Source organism: Macaca fascicularis, chromosome 6 (genome assembly GCF_037993035.2).
Source record: "Macaca fascicularis isolate 582-1 chromosome 6, T2T-MFA8v1.1".
NCBI lineage: Eukaryota > Metazoa > Chordata > Mammalia > Primates > Cercopithecidae > Macaca > Macaca fascicularis.
The window spans coordinates 116,890,694-116,917,506 of record NC_088380.1 but is presented as its reverse complement, the minus strand read 5'-3'; the positions used below and the strand labels follow the sequence as shown (position 1 = coordinate 116,917,506).

The 26,813-nt window shown below is 35.6% G+C and overlaps 1 protein-coding gene and 1 long non-coding RNA gene across 15 annotated transcripts in view; one reads left to right on the top strand and one right to left on the bottom strand.

Moving 5' to 3' along the window:
• The window catches only part of LOC102115922 (uncharacterized), a 329,390-nt gene that overhangs the window by 168,183 nt on the left and 134,394 nt on the right, over positions 1-26,813 (bottom strand). For both annotated transcript variants that reach the window (XR_010587547.2, XR_012414004.1), the window contains one exon: positions 20,451-20,908. This is a non-coding gene — a long non-coding RNA (uncharacterized lncRNA). The remainder of the gene's footprint in view (positions 1-20,450; positions 20,909-26,813) is intronic.
• The window catches only part of TMEM232 (transmembrane protein 232), a 316,396-nt gene that overhangs the window by 272,209 nt on the left and 17,374 nt on the right, over positions 1-26,813 (top strand). The gene's annotated exons all lie outside the window — the stretch shown is intronic.

Below are 26,813 nucleotides of genomic sequence, written 5' to 3'. Positions count from 1 at the left end.
TAACAGACATGAAACCAATATTAATCTCCTGTACATCTCCACCAGAGCTTTGGATAACAAAGTGCATTGTCAGTGGGCAATAATGTTTTGAAATAAATCTATTTTTAGGAACAGTAGTTCCCAACAATGGGCTTAAAATATTCAGCAAACCATGCTGTAAAAAAATGTGTTGTCATTTAGGCTTTGTTAAACTATATCTAGAGCATAGGCAGAGTAGATTTAGCATAGTTCTCAAGGGCCCTAGAACTTTTGGAATGGTCAATGAGCACTGGCTTCTAGTTACAGTCACTAGCTGCATTATCCCCTAACAAGATAGTCAGCCTGTCCTTTTAAACTTTGAAGCCAGGCATTGACTTCTCTCTAGCTATGGAAGTCCAAGATGGAATCTTCTTCCAATAAAAAACTTTTTCATCTACATTGAAAATATGTTGTTTAGTGTAACCACCTTCTTCAATTACCTTAGCTATATCTTTTGGATAACTTGCTGCAGTTTCTACATTAGCACTTGCCGCTTCACCTTGCACTGTTATGTTATAGGAACAACTTATTTCCTTAAGCTTCATGAACCAACCTCTACTGGATTCCAACTTTTCTTCTGCAGCTTCTTTAAATCTCTTAGTCTTCATAGAACTGAAGAGAGTCAGGGCTTTGCTCTGGATTAGGTTTTGGCTTCATCTTCTATCCAGAGCATGAAAACTTTCTCCATATCAGCAATTAAATTGCTTTACATTTTTTGGTTTTTATCACTCATGTGCTCACTAGCGTAGCACTTTTAATTTCCTTTAATAACTTTTTTTTTTTTTTTTTTTTGCATTCACAGCTTGACTAACTCTTTGGCACTGGAGACCTAGCTTTTGGCCTATTTCAGTTTTCATATGTCTTTCTCACTAAGCCTAATCATTTCTAGATTTCAATTGAAAGGGAGAGATATGTGACTCTTCCTTTCACTTAAACACTTAAAGGCCATTGTGGGGTTATTAATGGGCCTAATTTAAATATCATTATGCCTCAGGGAATAGGGAAGCCCAAGCAGAGAGACAGAGGAAAAACTTGTCAGTTGAGCAGTCAGAACACGTACAATGTGTATCTAAGTTTGTCATCTTCTATAGACAGAGTTTGTGACATACCAAAAACAATTAGAATAGTAACATCAAAGATCACTAATCACAGCTCACCATGTCAGATATGATAACAATGAAAATGTTTTAAATATTGTGAGAATTACTAAAATGTGACACAGAAACACTGAATGAGCACATGCTGTTGGACAATGGTACCAATAGATTTGCTCGATGTAAAGTTGCCACATTTTTTTTTAAATTTGTAAAAAAGAAAAAATGCAATATCTGTCAATTCAATAAAGCAAAGCACAAGAAAATGAGATATGCCTATAGTAGCATGTGTGTGTGTGTGTTTGTATGAAGTGGCAAATTATACTTAAAGGCAATATTTTTAGTGTTTCAAAATTGATTTGAGCAAAAGTATTAATTTTTTGCAATATTTTCTGAATAAATGTTTAACATCTTAATGCAAATATTTCTGAGGTAACATTTTGCTTTGATACAATTTCAAGCATACGAAAAGTTGTGAGATTACTATAGAGAGCATCCATATACCATTTTCCCAGATTCACAAATGTTTACATATTACCTCATTTACTTTATCATTCATTTCCTTTCCATCTACATGCACACACACACACACACACACTCATACATTTTTACTGAACTGCTTTAGAGTAAATTTCAGACATCATACCTTTTTCCCCTTAACACCCCAGTGTTTTCCTCAGACCAGTAAGATTATCTTACATAAACACAGAACACTGATTAAAATCAGGAAATTAAAATTGATATAATGCTATCTTATAATTCACAGTCATACTAAGTTTTTTTCAATTGTCTTCAAATTCTTTAATGGTTATTTTTCCTCCAGGTTCAGTATTCAGTCCAGGATCACACATTGCAATTGATTGTCACGTCACCTTTGTCTCATTTGTTTGGAATTGTTTCTCAACATTTCTTCATGTTTCTTAATCTTGACATTTTTTACAGAACACAGGAAATAGTTTGTAGAATGAAACTCAGCTTGAGTTTAATTTTTCCTCATGATTAGGTTCAGGTTATATATCGTCAGCAAGAATAGCAGAGAAGCAATATGTCCTTCTCAGTGTATCATATCAGGGATGACATTGGTTTGTTCTTTTATTGGTGATTTAAATTTTCATCACCTGGTTAAGGGGGTGTCTAATAGATTTTCCCACCATAAAGTTACTCTATATTCTCTTAGTAATTAACTAATCTGTAAGAAAATATCTTGACACAATCTAAATAGCCTGTTTCCCATAGACATTTACCCACTAAGTGTCATATTCATTGATGCTTCTTGTCTGGTATTTCTTACATTACTATTACGGTTACAAAATTATTTTTCTACCTTGTAACATTTATGAGTTAGCATTCTCCTAAAAGAGCTTTTTAATTTTTAATCAATTAATTTCAATTTCATTTTTAAATTTGGATGGCCCATAGGCATGCTTTCATAATATTTTTAATTCACTAATATATAAGGTAAAAAACAGGACTTGTTCTTAAGATTAAAAAACCTTTGATTTTGTATTTTTAAGATCAAACTCAGTGCTATATGTCTTTGAAGCTTTGTGAGACTTTTGACATTGAGAGACATCAATCTGTTGATTGATCAAAGAATAAAACCCAGTTCAAATAAGAGTTTGTCCACATAGTCTAAAGATAGTTTTACCTTGCCTACCATCAGGGAACAAGAGTTGCTACTGATACAGTTGAAAATAGTAGAAAGTTGATATTTCCAAGGTAATAGCATACAACGTAATCTCTAATATTTATATTTGCCACAGGGAAATATGTAAACAAAATAACAAGGCTGGTAAAGAAATGTGCATAGATCAGTTCGGAAAATACCATCAAATGGTCTTATCTCCTGAAAGATGCCTGAAGGTCATCCCCCCAAATTAATTTTTGTTACCCTAATAGAGACATTAATTTTATTTGATATACTACATAAAGTTGAAAGTAAGAAGAAACAAATAACTCAGTAGAATACAACTATAATGTTGGATATTAGATGCAATTTAGCACCAATTAGTTTAGCAAATATTTATGTGGAGTCTTTTATATGCAAGGGCATCCAACCAAGCAAAAACAATAAACTCATGATTTCATCCCCTGAGCATTTCAACTCCCCTAAACTTCTGCAAACACATAGAAGGAATATAAAAAATATTTTTAAGCTTAAAAATGTATAGTCTTAAAAAGACTAATAAAAGTACATCCATATATCAAAACCATAAAATAAATGGAAATTAATGAATGGATTTCAACTTAGTGGTTAAAAGCAGGTAGAGACTTCCATGAGATTAGTTGCTATGAGAAGTATCAGGGAATAAATGCACCCCATATGAAGTGGGGACTATAGCTAGGCTCACTGCCGTAGTTTCAGCCAGCACCCATCTCTCCTGCAGAGGGGCTTTAGCTACTAGATGGCTACTATTAATGCTGCCAGGGCCTATGCCTTATATCAGGCTGCATTCCTGGAAAAATCGGAGAACACAGATATAAACCCCTAAACTAGGAACTGAGTCAAGCCCCCTGCTAGATTGTTAATTTGCAGTATCCTCATAGAAATAAAGATCAGGAGCTCCTCAAAGCCAACCTATGATCTTGTTTTGTACTAGAGCACTGGAGACAACCCGAAAAAACAAAAGATTATAAAACAAAGACAAAGAGAAAATTGTGCAAAGGAAAAAGAAGGAGGACAACAAGTGAGGGGTAGAGAAAAGAGGGAAGAAACAAAAATATCAACTTAAAATTAGCCTGCAACCAAAATTTCCAAAATTGAATACCACAGTTTTGGTATTCAATTTTTGTTCATTTTAGTTAATGAGCAAAATTAACAGTTGGAAATTAATTCGAGATGAAATAAAACTAACAAAAAAGTAAAGCACTTATAATAAATATGCATAGGATCTTAAATATATAATTGATGAAAAAACTTCTTTTTAATTAAATACATTATAAGTATTGGTGGAAAACCACAATTTCTATCCTTAAGGAGTTTATGATAAAGATACTATATTACATATATATGAATATACATCATATATTATTATCTATGATATTTGTAGGCATGTTTATTAAAAGTTGTAATAGTTCCTTCTAATATATACCAGCACTTCCATCAGAAAATCTTATTTGCATTCCATTTTATCTTATAGCACCTACATTCTTTCTTATGTCACTTCCTTCTCTTAGTATACTGCATTTGAGATTCAACCAATATGTTTTTGTACATATTGGTAATAATGCAATTAGTATAAATTCCTTTATATTGCAGATTTCATTATATAGGTATACTAGGTTTTTATTCATACATCAATTCAAGGATGTTTGATTTCCAGGATTTTTTTTTTTTTGATGACCATATATATCACTATAAACATTTATGTAAAAGTTTTTGAATAAACAGATTTTTATTTCACCTGGCTAAATACTTAGGGGTGAAATTCTAGATTGTATGGTAAGTATATGTATAAAAAACAACCAAACTGTTTTCTAAAGTTGCTATAACATTTGCTTTCCCATCATAAACATAAGAGAGTTCTAGTTGCCAGCACTTGGTATTGTCAGTATTTTGGTTTTTTGTTTGTTAACTGTAGCCATTCTTACAGGTATGCAGTGGTATCTCATTGTGGTTTTAAATCTTTACTGAATGACTAATTGCACAGAACAAATTCTCTTGCACTCAGCATCCATACATCTTTTTTCAGGTGTCTTCTTTTATGAAATCATTTGTCCACTTTTATCTAGATTTTTATTAAGTTAATGAGATTTAATAGGTGTTTTCTTGCATAGTGAATATAAATCCTTTGTGAGAGATTTGTTTTGTAAATATTCTTATCTGTGGTATGTCTTTACAGTCTCTTAGCATTATATTTCACAGAGAAAAAGGTTTTAATTTTGATGAAGTCCAATTTATTAATTTTTAAAAATTTAATAAGTCACACTTTTTGTATAGTAACTAAGAAACCTTGCCAAACCCAAAAAGAAGTTTTATAATTTTGGGGTTTTATTTAAGTCTATGATCTAGTTTTAGTTACTTTTTTAATCTCATGGAAGGTATGTGTCAAAGTTCCTCTTTTTTTCTTTGCATGTGGGAGTCCAATTGTCCCAGCACCATTTGTTTGAAGCGATCATTCTTTATCCATTGTAATTGCATTTGAACCTTTGTCAAAATGCAGTTGACTGTATATGTGTGCAGGTATGTTTTTAAAATCTTCTTCTGTTCCATTGATCTACTTGTCTGTCTTGAGGACAATACCACACTCTCTCACTTGTTGTAGCTCTATAGGCTTGAAACCAGGTAGTATTTTTATTTTTAAAGATTGCTTTTGTTATTCTAGTTATTTTGCCTCTCCAAGCAAGTTCTATAATCAGTTTATCTATGATTATATATATGATTTTATATATATATATCTATGATTATAGATTTTGATTGTGATTGTTGCATCTCTATATTTAAAAAGTATTGACATCTTCGTATTTACTCCTTCAGTTCATGAACACTGTATATCTCTTCTTTTATTTAGATCTGTTTTGATTTCTTTTGTCAATGTTTTTACTTTTCTGCACATAGATTCTACACATATTTTTCAGATTTATATTTAACATATTTTATGTTTTGTTATTGTATATCTTTTTATTATAGTTTCTAATTATTAATTTCTAGTGTATAGAATTACAACTGATTTTTGTTGGCCTTTTATCACCAAACCTTGCTAGACTCACTAGTTCTAATGTACTTAACTAACCTGTTTTGTAGGTTATTCTTCTGTAGATTCTTCTTTTATAGGTTTCAAATGATTTTTAAAAGATAATCCTATGAACTTCAAATAAAGATAATTTTTATTTTTTCTACTTTTTACTTTGTGTGTCTTTTGATTTCCTATTTTTAAAAAATTTATTGATTGGCTAGAACCCCCAGTTCAATGTTAACTAGAAGTGGTGAGAGCAAACGTCCTTGCATTGTTCCTGATCTTAGAGGCAAAGCATTCTGCTTTCATCATTATGTAGAATGGAAGCTGTAGATTTTCATAGATCCCCTTTATCAGGTTGAGGAAGTTTTCTTCCATTCTTCATTTTCAAAGACTTTTTATTATGAATGAATGTTGAATTTTATTAAAACCTCGTTTATCATCTGTTGAAAGAGACCTGTAACGGTTTCCTTCTTCAGTGATGTGGTTAATTGTGATTGATTTTTCAGTGTTGAAAGAGCCTTGCAGTCTTGGGATAAACCCCACTTGCTCATAATTCATTATCCTTTTTGTATTAATATATTAGTAGATTTTATTTGCTCTCATTTTGTTTAAAAGTTTATATCTACGTGGGCCTGGCGCGGTGGCTCATGCCTGTAATCCCAGCACTTTGGGAGGCCGAGGTGGGCAGATCATGATGTCAGGAGATCGAGACCATCCTGTCTAACATGGTGAAACCCCATCTCTACTAAAAATACAAAAAAGTTAGCCGGGTGTGGTGGCGGGTGCCTGTAGTCCCAGCTACTTGGGAGGCTGAGGCAGGAGAATGGCGTGAACCCGGGAGGCGGAGCTTGCAGTGAGCCGAGATCGCGCCACTGCACTCCAGCCTGGGCGACAGAGCGAGACTCCGTCTCAAAAAAAAAAATAAATAAAAATAAAATAAAATAAAATAAAATAAATTTTTTTAAAAAAAAGTTTATATCTACATTCATGAGAAATATTGTTCACTAGTTTTTTCCTATAATATCCTTTTTTGTTTGTTTTAATATCACGACATCACTGGTCTCATGATATGAATTGTGAAATGTTACTTTGATGGAGATTTTGTAAAATTGGCATTATATCGTCTTAAAAGTGTGGAATAATTAATTGGTATATTCATTGTGCTTGGCATTTTTTTTTTCTTGGAAGGATTGTAACTATGAATTCAGTTCCTTTAACATATATCAAAGTAGTCATGCTATCCATTTCTTCTTGATGAAACTTTGTAGTTTATACCTTTCAAAGAATTTGCCCATTGCATCTAATTGTTTGTAATATTTTATTATTATGATTTTCATGTCTAAGTTCTGTAATGATGTTTTGTCTTTCATTTTGATATTGATAATTTGTATCTTCTCTCTTTTTTTGGTTGGTAAGTCTGGCTAGAGGTTTATCACTTTTTAAAAATCTTTACAAAGAACCAGGATTTGGTTTTCAATTACTCTATTGTTTTTGTCACTTTCAATTTCATTGATTAATGCACCTATATCTATTATACCTCCCTTTTCTTTCTAAGGGTTTAATTTGCTTTTCTTTACCAGTTTCTTAAAGTGGAGGCTTAGTTCACTGATTTGAGAGTTTTTTTTCCCTAATATAAACATTTACTGTTGTACACCTCCCTTTGTACATTTTCCTCTAAGTATTGCTTTAACTGCATCTCTCAAATTTTGTCGGTGTTTTCATTTTCTTTTAATTTAAAATATTTTCTAATTTTTCATGTGATTTCCTCTTTGACTCATAGGTTATTTAGAAGTGTTTTGTTTGCTTCCAAATATTTAGACATTTTCCAGATATCTTTCTGCTACTTTTTTTTCCTTAGAGACAGAGTCTTGCTATGTTGCCCGGGCTGGAGTACAGTGGCTATTCACAGGTGCAATTGTAGTGTACTATTGCCGAGGACTTGTAGGCTCCAAAAATCCTCCTGCCTTAGCCTCCTCAGTAGCTAGGGACATGCCACTGTGCCTGACTTACTTTTTTTTAGTTTAGGATTTTTTTATGGTCTTTGTGTGATTTTTTAAATTTGTTTAAATTTGTTATGATTTGATTTATGGCTAGAAAATTGTCTAACTCAGTGGATATTTTATGTGTACTTGAAAATAGTTTGTATTCTGCTGTTAGAATATTGTATACATGTTAATTACATAAAGTTTGTGGATAGTATTGTTTCGGGCTTCTATATCCTTATTGATTTTCTGTCTGTTATATTAATTGCCAAGAGAGGATTGTTGAACTACCCAAGTATAATTATGAATTTGTCTATTTCTTTATTCAGTTACATTATTTTTTGCTTCATGTATTATCAAAAACAGTTTTTAGGTTCACAAACACTTAGAATGCTTTTTTTTTTTTCTTAGTGAATTGATTTTTTTTTTTTTTTAAATCACATTGTAATGTTCTTTCTTAGCCCTGGTAATATTCCTTGTCTATGTCACACTGTCTATGGTACTGATGTTTTATAACATTGGTCTTTATTTTTTTGCTCTTGGAATTAAAACTGAACCTTGGTTTTTATTAAATGAAACAGTAAAAGAACTCAGCAGACTGACTAAAATGAACACCTCAGATGAGGTAACCAAGGTTTATACCAAACTAGTTTGCAGCATAGTCAGGGCTAAAATTCATACACTGGGTAATCTGTGGTTCCACCCAAACTAAAATACATCTGCTGATAAATTTGCTCTGAATAAGCCTGCACTATCAAGTTCTAAAGGTATCCATGGCTCACACCTGTAATCCCAGCACTTTGCTTGGCCAAGGCAGGCGGATCATGAGGTCAGGAGATAGAGACCATCCTGGCCAATGTGGCGAAACTCCATCTCTACTAAAAATACAAAAATTAGCTGGGCATGGTGGAGCATGCCTGTAATCCCAGCTACTCAGGAGGCTAAGGCGAGAAAATCACTTGAACCAGGGAGTCAGAGGCTGCAGTGAGCCAAGATCACACCACTGCACTCCAGCCTGGCCATAGAACAAGAGTCCATCTCAAAAAAATAAAATAAAATAAAATTTAATAAAGGTATACAGTAGAGATTTAAAGTCAGATATCTTGTATCTGAGGTTCTCAGAATGGAGAATTCACTTCTCTTTGGTAACAGAATACAGGGAACAAGTAATTGTGCTGCAGCAAATTGGGCCAAAAATAAGTTATAAAGTCATTTTCCACATTCTCTTTTTAAGATGAAACTGTTGACAAGGAATAGCAATTATCTTCATGGTATCACTATCACTCTGTTATAACAATGTAACTCTCAGATAAAGCTATTAATAGCGCCAGTTTTTGGTGCAGTTGCTTCATGAATTAGCTATGATTTCTTAGTTTTCCAGGTACTTCAATCAGAAGCATTCAGTTAAGCACCTCACACATCGTAAGGAGTACGTGCACACATTAATGCACAGTGCTTTTACATTGTAATAGGAACTAAACCCTACCTTTCATTACTTATGTAAGAGGAATCATGAATGACAAACACATTTGGCATGAAGTCATTAGTAGTCTGCCCTTTTATTTGTTCTTCCAATAATGTCTTTATTTCTAAACTAATGTGGATAATAAAAACACTAGACTATACATGAAGAAATTATTTTGTTGAAATATCTTTTATCCCTGACTCTTCTATTTCTTCTTATTCACATTGCTATAGGAATACTGAAATTTTTATGGCTGTCTTTTTTTAGACACATTTTAAGAATCTGCTCAGAGAGAATTTGATGAAATCTATTTTTGGTCTCAGTAGGAGAATCCTAATTTGCATCTCCTCATGGGTCATCATTGCCTAAATTGATCTACACTGACCTGGTTCATTTTAAATCAATTCAGGGTTCTTCTGTGTGTACACAGAACAAACTATCTGTTCTTCACATGCTATGAAGTCAATCCCAGGGAAATTTAAATGATCTGGATGGATTCTTCAAATAAAATTCTACTGTGTTTTTCTGATCAAAATTGAGAGGAGTATTGAGGTAAAACTAAAACACTTAAAAGGATTAACCAACCAGGTAGTCAAAAATTGTATCAGTTGTCTGTATACAAAATACATTTTACCCACCCACTATATAATTATTCTTTTATTATATGAACTGGTTACTATAAAATCAATTTATATAACATTTTGTATTTATTTTATGGATATGGGATATTTTGGGGGCAAGATGAACAATTGTTACTCTACTACAATTGTAAAGATTGCACCTTTTAAAGTCAAGATTCTGTGGCCAGCTTTACTTTAGAAATAAGATGTGAAAAAACATTCTAAACTGAATAAGGGTCTGTGGTGGTTTTCTTTGCTAGAACATGTTGAGCTATTTAGCTAGTCAACAAAAATAGTAGTTGAACCTTCTCTCAGTATCTTAGCATTTGTTTTTAAACAGATTTTCTGTTAAGTAAATTGGTGAACTATAAGAAAATAGTTATATTTCTTGTTGTATTTTAAAAAGATATCAGACTTAAAATATATTAAATTTATTGAGCTTGTGAAATACCAGTGTATAAGTGATGTTCATAAATACCTATGATACTAATAAATAATAAATGCCACAAGAAAAGTAAAGGGCTATAAGAGTTTTTAGAAGAGAAAGAAAGCTTCTTGCTGGAAGAAATTAGTCAAGGTTTAATTGATAGTAAGGCAACTGAGTTAAACTTTAAGGGGAAAATAGGTTTTGAACAAGTTTTGAACATGAAAACATTAAAAAAAATCCTTTTGGCCAGGCGCGGTGGCTCACGCCTGTAATCCCAGCACTTTGGGAGGCGGAGGCGGGTGGATCACAAGGTCAGGAGATTGAGACCATCCTGGCCAACACAGTGAAACCCCGTCTGTACTAAAAATACAAAAAATCAGCCGGGCGTGGTGGCGGGCTACTGTTGTCCCAGCTACTCAGGAGGCTGAAGCAGGAGAATGGCATGAACTCGGGAGATGGAGCTTGCAGTGAACCGAGATAGTGCCACTGCACTCCAGCCTGGACGACAGAGCAAGACCCCGTCTCAAAAAAAAAAAAAAAATCCTTCTATTAAAAAGAATAGTATAAACAAAATCATTAAAGCAAAAGATTTTGGAAATGTTTTAAAAACAATGACTAGAAGATTAAGGCATTAAATGTAAAAGTTGAAGTGAAATAGGAAGACTCACAGGACAATGATGACTCTTGCAAACCAACCTAAGACTTTGAGCTTTTCTTTCTTTAGCAAAGAGATGGCATCGAAGTTTTAGAGCTGTTGAAATATTTCCTAGAATAACGGGATTCATTAAAAACAGCAACATCTAAAAGACATATTTTCAGGGAGTATTTAATTTCAGGCATATATGCTAGGTTCTGGAGATAAAATAAAATATTCTTGCTCCCAAGGAATTTGGGGTTTAAAGAAAGAGATAGATGCACAAACAAAAAGCATATGAATTATATGCCAACTGCTTCTGTAATACAGATGGATACAGGGTGCTGGGGAAACAGGGAAGATGATATATCAAGGTAATAGTAGCTCCAGAAACAAGTAAGTCCTGAACTAGCAGTGGCTTGATACAATAAGCATTTATTTTGTGTTCCATCACAGCCAAATGTGGTGTTCCTTCTGAGATGACCTACCATGTGGTCATTTAGTGACCCAGGTTCTTTTCTTAGTGACCCAGGATCTTTCCTTGGAAGGCCTAGAGGACAGTAGCTCCACTGTCCTCTTGGAAGGCCTAGAGTAGTTCCACTGTCCTCTTGGCCTTCCAAGTATTTTCCCTGGGTGAGGCATACATGCCTAATTAACTTAGAAGTTTCACACTTATTCCTTTGATGAGAACTAGTAGAACTAGAAAAGTGTCCCAGCTTTGTGTCCAGGAAAGACACAATAAAGATTCTGATGAACACATTGCGATCTCTGCTCCAAGAACATATCTAACTGTGGGATGGGTACATCCAGGAGTGCTGGAAAGCACTGGTACAGTTGTATGTGGCTGTTTACATCCAGCGTCTGTTCTGATTCATTAGAATCTACCTGACACCTGTTTTGATTCATGTCATTCAGTTGTTAAATATTTTCATTAATTTCCACAGTTTACCTGCATTCATGCTAAACCTACAACAGGAAGAGTGAATCCAGGGGCTCTATTTTGGCATGAATTAACTGGCAATAGTTAATAAGATGAAAAAAATGGAGATTTGAAGATAATGAGATAATTTAGGAGGTTATATTTCAAAAGTACAGGTGAGAGAGATGAAACTTGGACAGTCAGTAGTAGAGATGAAAAGAAAAGAAAAGAAAAGAAACAAGCAGGTAAAATCTGAAAACACAGCTCCAGGCAGCTATTTGGATGTGAAAAGTAAGAGACAGGGAAAAGCTAAAAAATAATTGCATTAGTCCATTCTCATACTGCTATAAAGAACTACCTGAGACTGGGTATTTTATCAAGAAAAGAGGATTAATTGATTCACAGTTCTACAGACTGTAAAGGAAGTATGGCTGTGATGCCTCAGGAAACTTACAATTATGGTGGAAGGGTGAAGGGGAAGCAAGCACGTTTTCCACATGACAGCAGGAGAGAGAAAGCAGAGGGAAGTGCCACACATTTTTAACCATCAGATTTCATGAGAACTCACTATCACAAGAACCACAAGGGGGAAATATGCCCCATGATCCAATTACCTCCCTCCAGGTCCCTTACCCAACATTGGGAGTTACAATTTAACATGAGATTTGAGTGGGGACACAGAGCCAAGTTGTATCAATAATCATGATAAATAAATAAATGCCAGAGATGTTGAGCCTTGGTAATTCAGAGGTTCATAGTACTTTTATCAAAATAGGGAACAAAGAAAAAGAACACATTTTAGAAGAAACCATTAGATTCTCAGCTTTTGGAAGGTAGGAATCTGCTTTGTAGATACACAATCTGATACAGAGCCGAGTATACTCCATAGTTATTCGTAGGTGCTCCATAGTTATTCATTTAATTAATGACTAATGAAACCAAATTACTTCAGTTTTAGATACACTGAGTTTTTGGTGTCACTAAGACATTTGTGTAGAGATGTCCAGAAAGTAATTGTGAAGGTAGAATCAGGGTAAAGAAGAAATAAAAACCTCCTAGAGAAAGGTAGTAATTAAATCCACATAATTACAAGAACAAATATACTGGAAAAAAAAAGTCTCAGCAAATAGAGAAGGAATTCTTTAAAGGGATGATTGGACAGATGATACAGAAACTTTAAGAGCTAAAAAGCAACCATTTTATTTCAGAATTATGGTATATGTTTCATTTATTTTATAGATGGTTTTCTTTCATTCATTCACCTTTTTTCTTTCTGAATCGTTATGGGTGTGAATATGTAACAGCATGTACCATGAAAGTACACATTGTCTGTAATCCATCTTAACATCATTGTTAAACTTGGCATATTTCCTTCATGTCATTCTAGGTGTGTATTTTAAAAAGTCAATGAAGAATATATCATTTATTAAAATATACCATTTTTCAATATAAAATTACCCTCTTTGAACTGTTTGATGATTTTGCCTTAAATTCTACTTTGTCTGAAAATAGAGTTGCAACTCTTGATAGTTTAATTTTTTGAGTTTCCTAACAACCATTTTAATTTCCTTTCTTTATTAATATCATTTTGTTTCAACAAACTCATGTAAGCTACATAATATCACTTTGATTTGCTTTAATTTTACTTTAGTTTTCCCTTTGCCTTCTATGGACTTCATAACACTTTTAGTCACACTTTCTATCTTTTTGTTTTGTATTGTCTTGTTTTTACTGTGTATTTTCTCTACTTAAAATATGTTTTTCTTCTTTTGATGTACCCCAATGATTTGGAAGTCATATATCCTGTTTTTAATTCTTATAATGATCATATTCAGATTTCTCAGAAAAACCCTTGTATATCAAAAGTTTTCAAAAGTCAGTAATAAAATATATATTTTGCATCCCTTCCTCCTTTTGATACTTTCCTCATTCCATGTGAGAGGGGGAATGTATTACATTTTTACTTCTTTTTCACTTCGTCTTCTCACATTTTAAAACTATAATGTATATGTTAAGACCCATATTAATATTATTAATTTATCTTAAGCATTTATTATTTTCTCTTTAAGCAACATTCTGTTGTTATTCAATTTTGTAACCAAATTTAAAATAATCATCTAGAGTCAAATTGATGTTTAATGTAATTGAGTGTTCACTGCTAGTCTTTGTAGAACTATTGGCTAGATGTTAGTTTCTGGAACTGCATGACAGATTGTTGCTCTCAAAGGGCTTAGGTCTAATGGCTTTCTGCCACTAGTATTACTCTTTCTTATTCTCTTTTTTGGTTAAAAGTACTATTAAACTTTGAGTTACCTCCATTCTTAATCTCTTAGTTTAAGTACTTTATGCGAAGTATAAGGAGGGTAATTTATTCTAAGTTCTCGAAAATATAAAATTTCTTGGGAGCAAAAATTAATTCTTTCGTGATTTTATACTGCAAGGGAGAGATCTAAGGCAGATTTTACTTCTCTTTATTTAAGTAAACTAATATTTACTAATATTTGCTCATTTTTCTGTCCCAATATTTGTAGCATATCGCTTTTGTTTTCATAGTTTATTTTTTTCTTTAGAATTCAGTTTTTGCACTAGTATAGTAAGTCATTTCAATATACATATTTAAGTCATTTTTCAGCTCTATAAGTTTCCTGTGGTCATCTTTGAATACTTCTTCAATTACAATTTTTGAGGGTTTGTTAATTCATAATTATTGGGTTGAATAACATATTTTTATTCAATTTTAATCTCTTCTTTCTTCATTTTCACTTTACAATTTCCTCTGAACTTTGGAAATTATCTTGAATTGGTAATCCATGTCACTGATTTATGTTTTATAATGTCTTTTCTGTTTGTCTTTAACTGCTTTTACTACGATACTTTTGCTTCTGCCATCCTTCTTCATTTCAAATCTTTTTTCCCCTGACTTTTCTATTCTTGAGACTTTCAGCCCCTATTTTATAAATATTATAACATACATTCTTTTGTGTATACCAAGTAATTTTCTGTACCTTCTTTCCAGTTTCTGCAGCAAATAATTTTTAAAAGTTTATTTTATTCTGGATATATGGAATGATGTATCATTCTTCTTTCCTTGCAATAATTTAGAGGTTATTTATAGGTTTTCTTCTACTTACCATGTATTAAAAATGTCTCTATATAGGACTGGCATTTGTCAACAGATAAGATTTACAAATTGTGCTCGTGTCCGTCTCTCTACATTTGTGCACTAGTTTAGACCCTACTCAGATCTGCAGCTAGGTGGCACAGTTATAACCACAGTGCCTAACCTGATTCCTAGTCTCTGATAGACTTTTATGCAATGTGGCTGTGCTGAAATATAAGGAGATGGGTTTCTATCCCCTCTTCCCCTCAGTAGAAATTCATTTGTTTTAAGAGGCAATATAATGTCTACCAATCAACTTTCTCCTATATCCTTTTAAAATTATTTTGCATGACCTGCAAAAGCTAGTTATAAATATATACATATATGTATATGTGTGTGTGTGTGTATATATATATATGGCAAAAGTAGTACCTATGTTGCTGGTGCCTGCGTCACCTTGGGAGCACAGTTACAGAGGGAGGCCTGCCTGCTTTCATATGAGCATTTTCACCTATTTTTATTTAAAGAGCACGAGGGTCCTTAATTCCATTTTTTTTTTTTTTTTTTTTTTCCGAGACGGAGTCTCGCTCTGTCGCCCAGGCTGGAGTGCAGTGGCGCGATCTCGGCTCACTGCAAGCTCCGCCTCCCGGGTTCACGCCATTCTCCTGCCTCAGCCTCCCGAGTAGCTGGGACTACAGGCGCCCACAACCGCGCCCGGCTAATTTTTTGTATTTTTAGTAGAGACGGGGTTTCACCGTGGTCTCGATCTCCTGACCTTGTGATCCGCCCGCCTCGGCCTCCCAAAGTGCTGGGATTACAGGCGTGAGCCTCCGCGCCGGGCCCTTAATTCCATTTTTAACTCTGGCTCCACTGACTCATAGGTTACTAAAGATCACCACATAGAAAATAGAGATTCTGAGTTATACCCGGAATTTTTTCAGGATCCTCAACCATATTAAAATGAATGAGAATGAGAGTGCTATTACGGGGATACCACAAACCCAACATAGCAGATTTCAAAAGAATGAATATTTTCCAGATTTTGTTCCTATCTATTATTAGCAATAAATAACTTCTAATGTACCTCACAATTATGGAAATATGTCAGCCTGTCAAAACTTCATAGTTAAGAACTTCTGGAATAAAACAGTGGTGGTATATTAACATTTAGGAATTCTTAGTGGTTTAGACTGAAACCTAAAGTCTTATATTATTATATCTTCTAACTAGCAACAGTGGAGTCACTGAGAGGCTGAAAACAGAGGAAAAAGAACATGGTCTCTTATATAATCCTGTTTCCCCAACCCCAAATCTGTATAGTTGCTATGGCAAGCAATTGCTTCTCTGGTAAGGCAACTCTTCCAGTCTTTCATAATTGCTGCCACCATTCTATTCCAGTAGATCCAGAAATGGTCCCATATCTCTAAGTATTTCTTGTTCAATCTGCATAGCTGTCAGAACAATAATTTTGAAGCAGAATTCTGATCATTTCATTTTACTGCTTAAAAGCCTTCAAAGACAGCAAGGATGTTGCACTGAATGAAGGTAAAGACTTCATATTGATCAGTCAGATTCAGAGCCCCTACTCTGTGTTTCTGTCACTTCCACATTCACTCCTGCCCTCCTCTCCTTAAAGGTCAGAGGCCAGTGACACATTCCGGGCAGGAGATTGTCTGATGTCTTTGTTCCAGACAAGAAAAAAGGCCTATAGATGCTGACAATAGAGAGTTCTTCCAAGGAAATGGCTTCACCCCTATGGTAGGCAGCCTCTAAGATGGCCTCCAATGATCCTAGCCTCTGATATCTCTGCCCCTGTGTAATCTCTTTCTTTGAATGTGGCCTGAACTTAGTGATTCATTTCTAATGAATAGAATATGGCAGAAGTGATGAGATACCACTTCCAAAGCCAGGTTGCAAAAAGATTGTAGCTTCTCTCTTAGGGACCTTCTTTGACTTTCTCATTCACTCACTCTGAAAGAAACCAGTTGTCATGTTGAACTGCTCTGATGAGAAGCTCAAATAGCAAAAAACTGATGTATTTGATCACCAGCCAGCAAAAACATGAGGCATGTCAATAATCACGTGAATTAGCTTGTAAGTAACTGTTCCCACAGTTGAACTTTGATATGTCTGAAGCCTCTGACAACACCCTGATTTCAACCTTTTGAGAGACCCTGTGCCAGAGACCATGCCCAAAAAAACTGAAATGGTAAACGTTTGTTGTTTTAAGTTGTTAATTATGGGGTAATTTATTATGTAGCAATATATAACTAATATAATCACTACCCAGCCACTCCATGATGAAGGACATTATTCAACATGCTCCAGAAACCCATAGACTCCAATCGACTTTGTATTATTTTGTTCTTAAACATAAATAACTGGGAAAAGGAGCGTGAGGAAAATTTGGTGGGGTTGTGGGGAATGTGATGATTATGTTCATTTCCTTGAATATAATGATGGTTTCATAGGCATATATATGTCATAAATATTAAGTTATATGTTTTAAACATATGTAATTTATTATGTTAATTAGACCTTAACAAAGCTGTTAAAATATTAATGAAGAGATAAGACTCATCAAATATTTGAAAAACAAAAGACTCCAACATAATAGACAGGGATCCAAATAAATAAAATGCAGAAGGCAATCAGAAAAATTTGAAACAGTGCAGAAGGACAGAAAAAGTGTCCAAAAAACTCTAAAATTATTATTCTCTAAGAAATAAATGAAAAAATTTTCATCAATGAAAAATGAAGGCTATAGAAAAGAATAGCATATGAATAAGAAAGAAAGAGTTCCTAGACATTAAAAAACACAATAGTGGAAGTTGAAAATTCAACAGAAGATTTAGAAGATAAAATTGAAGAAATTTCCCAGGAAGTAAAATAAAGACAAAGTGGAGGAAAATGGGAACAAGAAGATAACAAAATGAGAAGTATAGTCCAGACATCTACATTAGAATTAAGGGAATTTCAGAAAAAAAATAAAGAAGCAAAAGAGGCTTACTTATCAATTAATTTATTTCTAATTTGAAGAACTAAATACAAATTTACACATTTAAATGGTTCAAATTGTGCTCAAAAATAAATTTTAAAAGACCAACTATAAGGCACTTCATATTAGTTATCCAGTGCTATGTAACAAATGACCACACAATGTGGCAACTAAAAACAACATTTAAGGGGTGGAGCACGATGGCAGAATAGAAGCCTACACTGTTCACTGTCCCCCACAGGAACACCAAATTTAAATAACTGTCACAGAAAAGCATCATCACAAGAACCAAAAACCAGGTGAACAATCATAGTACTTGGTTTTAAATTCATATCACTGAAAGAGGCATTGAAGAAGGCAGGAGAGACAGTCTTGAATTGCTGACACCATCCCTCCCCAACCCCCTAGCTGTGGCTACATGGTACAGAGTCTGTACACTTGTGGGAGGGAGAACTCAGTGACTGGGGGACTTTACGTTGAACTCAGTGCAGCCCTGTCACAGTGGAGAGCAAAGTCATGCTCAGCCAGCACCTACACATGGAAGGAGAATTTGGATCAGCCCTAGCTAGAGGGAAATCACCCATCTCAGAGGTAAGAAACCTTGCCATCAGGGGCTGAAGTGCTCTAGAGTTCTAGGTAAACTTGAAAGATAGCCTAGGACACAAGGACTGCAATTCCTAGGTATCTCCTAGTTCTGGGCTAGGCTCAGAGCCAGTGAACTAGGGCGGCACATGACCTAGGGAGATACCAGCCAGGGCAACTAAGGGAGTGCTTGCATCACCCCTTTCCCAACCCCAGGCAGCATGTCTCTCAGTAACAAAAACAATTCCTTCCTTCCGTTTAAGGAGAAGAGAGCAATATGTAAAGAGGAATTTGTCTTGCATCTTCCATACCAGCTCAGCCACAGTAGCACAGGGTACTGGGCAGAGTGATGAGACTCCCATTTGAGGCCCTAGCCCATGATGACATTTCTACACACATCCTTGGCCAAAAGTGACTCCACTGTCTTAAAGGGAAGGACCCAGTCCTAGCAGGATTAATCACCTGCTTATTTCTCTGATAGCCAGTGATGATGAGCATTTTTTCATGTGTCTGTTGGCTGTATGAATGTCTTCTTTTGAGAAATGTCTGTTCATATCCTTTGCCCACTTTTTGATGGGGTTGTTTGTTTTTTTCTTGTAAATTTGTTTGAGTTCTTTGTAGGTTCTGGATATTAGCCCTTTGTCAGATGAGTAGATTGCAAAAATTTTCTCCCATTCTGTAGGTTGCCTGTTCATTCTGATGGTAGTTTCTTTTGCTGTGCAGAAGCTCTTTAGTTTAATGAGATCCCATTTGTCAATTTTGACTTTTGCTGCCGTTGCTTTTGGTGTTTTAGACATGAAGTCTTTGCCCATGCCTATGTCCTGAATGGTACTACCTAGGTTTTCCTCTAGGGTTTTTATGGTATTAGGTCTAACATTTAAGTCTCTAATCCATCTTGAATTAATTTTCGTATAAGGAGTAAGGAAAGGATCCAGTTTCAGCTTTCTACTTATGGCTAGCCAATTTTCCCAGCACCATTTATTAAATAGGGAATCCTTTCCCCATTTCTTGTTTCTCTCAGGTTTGTCAAAGATCAGATGGCTGTAGATGTATGGTATTATTTCTGAGGACTCTGTTCTGTTCCATTGGTCTATATCTCTGTTTTGGTACCAGTACCATGCTGTTTTGGTTACTGTAGCCTTGTAGTATAGTTTGAAGCAAATCAAAACCACAATGAGATACCATCTCACACCAGTTAGAATGGCAATCATTAAAAAGTCAGGAAACAACAGGTGCTGGAGAGGATGTGGAGAAATAGGAACACTTTTATACTGTTGGTGGGATTGTAAACTAGTTCAACCATTATAGAAACCAGTATGGCGATTCCTCAAGGATCTAGAACTAGATGTACCATATGACCCAGCCATCCCATTACTGGGTATATACCCAAAGGATTATAAATCATGCTGCTATAAAGACACATGCACACATATGTTTATTGCGGCACTATTCACAATAGCAAAGACTTGGAATCAACCCAAATGTCCATCAGTGACAGACTAGATTAAGAAAATGTGGTACATATACACCATGGAATACTATGCAGACATCAAAAAGGATGAGTTTGTGTCCTTTGTAGGGACATGGATGCAGCTGGAAACCATCATTCTTAGCAAACTATCACAAGAACAGAAAACCAAACACCGCATGTTCTCACTCATAGGTGGGAACTGAACAATGAGATCACTTGGACTCAGGAAGGGGAGCATCACACACTGGGGCCTATCATGGGGAGGGGGGAGGGGGGAGGGATTGCATTGGGAGTTATACCTGATGTAAATGACGAGTTGTTGGGTGCTGACGGGTTGATGGGTGCAGCACACCAACATGGCACAAGTATACATATGTAACAAACCTGCACATTATGCACATGTACCCTAGAACTTAAAGTATAATAATAATAAAAAATAAATAAATTTTAAAAAAAATCACCTGCTTATTAAAGAGCCATTGGGGCCTGAGTAACCAATAGTGATATCCAGGTAGTATGCCATAGGCTGTTGGCTTTGAGATAAGTTGACTTCAGATATGACCCAGAGTATTCCCAGCTATGGTGGCTATGCTGAAAGACTCCTTCTATTTGAGAAAAGCAGAGGGAAAGGTGATGAGGACTTTGTCTTGCACCTTGGGTACCAGCTTGGCAACAGTGGAGTAGAGTAACAAGCAGGCTCTTGGTGTCCCCAAGTCCAGACCTAGGCTATTGTACAGCATTTATGGACTTGTCCTGGGCCAGAGGGGAGCCCACTGCACTGAGAGATGAGTCCGAGGCCTGGAAGAATTCACCACAAGCTGACTGAAGAGCCTTGGTCTTTACATCAACATCAGTGGTGGCCTGGCACAATTCCCCGTGGGCCAGTGGTAGTAGTTGCCATAAGGAGAGGCTCCTCAGCCTGTGGAAAGAAGGAAAGAACATGAAAGGCTTTGCATTGTAGTCTGAGTGCCAGCTTGGCTACAGTGAAATAGAACATCGGTAAACTTCTAAGGTTTTTTCCTCCAATCTCTGGCTTCCAGAGAGCATCTCTAGACCTTCCCAGGAGCTGGGGGAGCACAATGTCCTGAAGGGAAGGACACAAACCTTGCTGGCATTACCATTTGCTGATCATAGAGCCCTTGGGCCTTGAATGAACATAGGTGGTAGTCAGCCAGTGGTTACAGTATACCTTGGGTGGGACCCAGTGCTGTGCTGGCATCAGGTTGACCCAGCATAGTCCCAGTGGTGGTGAACACAAGGGTGCTTATATTACCACACCCCTGGTTCCAGGCGCCTTAGCACAGAGAGAGAGCCTCCATTTGTTTGGAAGAAAGTAAGGAGAAGATAATCATGCCTGGTAATCCAGAGGTCATCTGGATCTTATCCAAGACAATCAAGGAGGTACTTTTACAGATCTAGAAAAATCACAGTGCTATTGGGCTTGGGATTCAAATCCCTTTGAATACCTGGAAAGCCTTCTCCAGAAGGATGACCACAAGAAAGCCCAGACTGTGAAGAATACATTAAATACCCAACTTTCCAATTCCCAGACACCAGTGAACATCTACAAGCATCGAGATCATTCAGGAAACTGTGACTTTAGCAAGCAAACTTAAATAAGTTACTAAGGACAAATTCTGAAGAAACAGAGATATGTGACCTTTCAGATGGAGAATTAAAAATAACTGTGCTGAGGAACTCAAAGAAATTCAAGATAACAGAGAGAAGGAATTCAGAATTCTATCAGATACGTTTAACAAACAGATTCAAATTATTTTTTTTAATCAAGCAGAAATACTGAACTTGATCAATTCAATTCACATACTGAAGAATGCATCAGAGTCTCTTAATAACAGAATTGATCAAGCAGAAGGAAGAATTAGTGAGCTTGAAAACAGACTATTTGAAAATCAGTGATGAGAGGATACAAAAGAATAAAAGAATAAAAGATTAAAAGAAAATGAAGCACACCTACAAGATGTAGGAAATAACCTCAAAAGGGGAAATCTAAGAGTTATTGGCCTTAAACAGAAAGTAGAGAAAGAGATAGGGGTAGAAAGTATATTCAAAGAGTTATATCACAGAACTTCCCAAACCTAGAGAAGATATCAGCATTCAATTAAAAGAAGGCAATATAACACCAAGAAATTTAACCCAAAGAGACTCCCTCGAGGCATTTAATAACCAAACTCCTGAAGGTCAAGAATAATGAAAGTATCCTAAAAGCAGGAAGAGAGAAGAAACAACATACAATGGAGCTCCAATACATCTGGCAACAGACTTCTCAGTGGAAACCTTAAGCCCAGGAGAGAGTGGCATGACATGTTTAAAGTGCTAAAGGAAAAAAAAAAGCTACTGATACCCTTTTACTCTAATACAGTATATCTAGTAAAAATATCTTTCAAACATGGAGGAAAAATGAGGACCATCCCAGTAAAACTGGGATAGTTATTTATTTAGTTATAAATTTAGTTATTTGTAAACTGTTAGACTGAGAACCTCAGCACCTCTCTAGCTGTTAGCCAAAGTCCATCCTCATTCCATTGTTTGTAGGCTTCTCCATTATGGCAACTCAATTGATCACAGCATAAAAACCAAGAAGGAAAACCAGTTAGCTAATAAGACAAGTCACAATTATAGAAACACTATACTATCATCTTTGTCATAGTCTATAGTATTCTAACAAACAGGTTAGAAGCAAGTCCTTAGGCCAGCCCATACTCAGGGGAAAGGACCTACACCAGGGCATGAGTTCCAGGACGCAGGGATTACTGGTGCCATCGTGGAAATCTGTCTCCACACATTTCATTGTGAACATGGAAAAACTAGGACAAAGGAAACTTGAAACTTCCTGAGACAGAGAACATTAGCAATCATAGAACATTTCATGTGTTTCTTCACTTTCCTGGAAGACTTCCTTGCAATTATGTTGGAGTAGTGGTTCTCAACCATGGGTAATTTTGTCTCTCAAGGGACCTTGTCAATAGAAAAAGCTTCGTTTATCATAGTAGGGGATGTTACTGACATCTAGTGGGCAGAGGCCAGAGCTGTTGCTAAATATCTCACAAGGTACAGGACAGTCCCCACAGCAAAGCAATATCTAAGCCCAAATATCAATATGGTCAAGAACCAGAAACCCTGGATCCAGAAACTTGCATTTTTTAGCAAGTACCATGAACAGAAGTGACAGACCTGTGTCAAAGCAGGTAGGAGCCAGTGAATCTTTTCTACATCTTCCTTCCTCAGTCAAAATGACCTTAAAAGCCACATGTTGAGATGGCAGTATTACAAAATAGAAAGAGCCTAGATTCCTAGGTCATCAATCAGATGGAGGCAAGCTTCTATTGAACTGCATCAGACATGCGAGCAAGAAGCAAACATATGCTTTGATGACATTTCATCATTTGTCTGTTGAGAAAATTAGCAATAAATAAGTGGATGAAACTATAAACACCTGAAAATCAGGATGGCATTGGACTCAAAAGCAGCACCGGAGGCAAGAAGACAGTGCATAGGTTGCCTCAATACACTGAGGAAGAGTTAACATCCACCATATAATTATAAATATCCCTTGTTCTTCAAATATATTTGGTTCATAGCATTTGGAAAATAGAAAATGTTTCATAAACATTTTTTTCAGAATCTATTCTGTTCTTCAAATTGAGTAGTAAGAGTTCAGATAACAGATGATACTTGAATATATGTCTGCCCCCAATCTATCAAATATGACGATAGAATAAAGACGTTTTCAAGTATCTTTCCATATTTGAAATATCATTTCAAATATCAAAAGGTTTCAGATTATGTACTGTCTATTCACTATGTTTTAAGAAGCTTCTTAAGAATATATGCCCCGAGATGAAGGGAATAAATCAAGTAAAAAGAACATAGTGGGGTACAGAAAGCAGTGATCCTAACAGAGAACAGAGGTGAGGATGGGTTATTTCCAGCAGAACGGCAACACAGCAGGCCTAGGGAGCAACCAGTTTCAATTGGTGTAAGAAGACACTTAAACAACATATTAAAAATAGAAGTTACCACTTGTTCTCCACCAACCTTATCTCTTAAAGGACGCTTTGATACATCTACTCACTTAAGTCATATGCACCATTATTCCCACTAGCTTTACACTAACTCCTACTCATCTTTCCAGATTTATTTCTGAGGTATTCTGGAGCCAATCCTCTGCCTGGGGGCACATTATGTTTTCTTCTGCTTTGTGAAACCATTTGCATAACAAAATTTTACTGTGTCATTTGGCATGTCTTTTACATCAGTCACATCACAGTCCTGTTATGATAACCACACAGATTAATATCTGCTATGGCATCGATGAAAAGACCTTGATCCTAATTTAAAGGTTAATATAGAGAATTTTAGATAAACTGCAGTAGATGATGATTCTGTAATGCTAGGGTGGCAGCAGATCATTCTTGGCCCAGGACTATGAAATTTTGTGTCTGCGGATGCAGGAAGAATTGCTTCAGTGGAACATAGCCACTGGGTATTTTGACTCAGTGAATTGAAAAAGAATTAAAACGCAAAAAGTCTTGACTTTTTGAGTTTCTTAGTTGCTTCGCTAGTCTCTACACAATGTGAAAGTGACACCTGAAACTTTCCAACAGGAACTGTATATGGAAACCACCAGATCAATAGACATTCTGGCAAGGAAAAGCGAGACTGAAACTGTAGAAGCTAGTGTCTGAGACAGAGCCCCTTGGGATGGGATCACTAGGAATGGCAGAAGCCCAAGGACCCTGGAGCCTGCCCTTGACTGGCAGTTCTACATGCCAAGCAGAAATGGGATAATTGCCCAGATTGTAGATGTTGGAGGGGTGACAGCAGAGCAATATTTTAACTCTCAATGAGCAGACTGCATCTCTAGAATGTTTTAAAATAGAAGGAACTATACAAGATAAATTAAATAGTTACAATATATTTTTAATGTGGGAGTAGGTAATGGCAAAATCATAGTCAAGTTGAGAACAAGTTCTTTCTTTGCTAACCTCCCTATAAAAAGTAGCCAAGGAAACTGATTTAGTGTTCAATTTTTTTTTTTTTAATTTGTATAACTTTCTTGTAAATATTTGTGCTTTAAATCTTGTGCTTTATAGGCAGCTATAATCTTGAGGCTTTGTGATTTGGGCAAGCTAACGAGAGTCAAAGACAATAAATCTAATGTTTGATCTATAGTCAGGTATGACTCACTACTTGCACCAATCAGTCCTCCAAAATGGAAAAACAAAATTATTCAATTGAGATAAAAATATCTTACGTGCCCAGAAAATCATCATTTTTTAACCTCCTGCTTTAAGATGCATAAAAGATTAGATCTGACCAGGTGGAGTTCTGAGTGTGAAAGCTATAGTTAAATGAGTCTCTAAGGATTTGAAAACTTTTAGTTTCCAGGATGATCCATGGTTTCTAAGAATACTGAAATGAAACAGAATTGGGAGAAATACTACTGAAGAATTAGATGGTTCTATTTCACATCTAATTTTGTTAATGATAAACTGTCCTTTTTGAACTGAGTTGTAGGGGAGGAACTGACAACATACCCAGGGACACTGAAAGCCTTGGAATAGTTCTGGTCAATTTGAATTCTGACTTCTGTTCTTGGTTTCTGCACATTCTGCTTGGGGAAAGCAAATGCATGATAGGAAAGGGGTTGTTTTTCTTTTCCCCTACCACCCTAGTAAAATATGGATAAATAATGTAGAAAATGAAAGAACCTTATAAAAACTAGTGTGACATTAGATGAACAATATTAAGTGGAGGGCAAATCTATTTTCTTAGTGAAAAAAAGCATCTCAATTTGTTACCTCTGCACTCGGATCATGAGAATGGAGAGGTAACTTAAGTGGCCCTTCACTGGGACCTGGAGAGGCACAACCAAGTTAGGCCTTAAAGCCACAGGTAGTTTTTGCCCTTCTATATTTCTGAGCAGACACAGCCCAAACCTGGCCAAGTTGAATGAAGGCAATCAGAGGAATATGATGTAGTGTCAAACCCAGTTGGTATAGGAGAAAAAAAGCCTAAGAAAGGGGAAGATGAGAAAGCAGGTTTGGAGTTGAATAAAATTTACTAAAAATACTGAATGCCCAAAAGGGAAAAACAACAGACCCCTGCCTTGAAGCACACTGAAGTGAGATCAAGTTCCTTGGTGTCCCCAGCCTGTGAGCCCAGAAACTTTAATACAAGAAATGTTAGAAAGCCTGGGGATGGGACCACACAGTAGCTTCAGATAGTGCTGCCTGACTCAACAGAAATGCTACCTTATCCACTGAAGACCTTCAGGACTACCAGCCTCTTGTAAATAGTTTATTAAATTCTTTGGGATAGTTTGAGTAACAGCACCTGAGATATTTCTTAGGCAATTAATATTGGCCTATTTACATACAAGAAACAAGCCCAATATATGGCCAGCCTGACAGGATTTTGTCATAACTGTATGTTACACTTAAAGATCTTATTCTCCATATTCATCAAATTACCTATACAAAAGTGCCTTTGTAGCTCTTGTTTTTGGTAATTATGCAGTTACTATGGAAGTCTGACTGGTGCTTCATAACATATTTAATTCATACTGAAATATGCTTCTTACCTATATTTTTTCTTTTTAATTGTTAAATGTGTAATATATATGAAGTATATAATATGCATGTACTAGTAGTAATGATAATAATATAATAAAACTAGCACCAGAGTTCTCACCACCCAGATTAAGAAATAAATATTACTAAAACTGGAAACTCTTTTCATATCCTTCCCTAATCGCTTGGCTCTCCCTTCCTTACAGAAGGAACAACTATCTTGAAATGTTT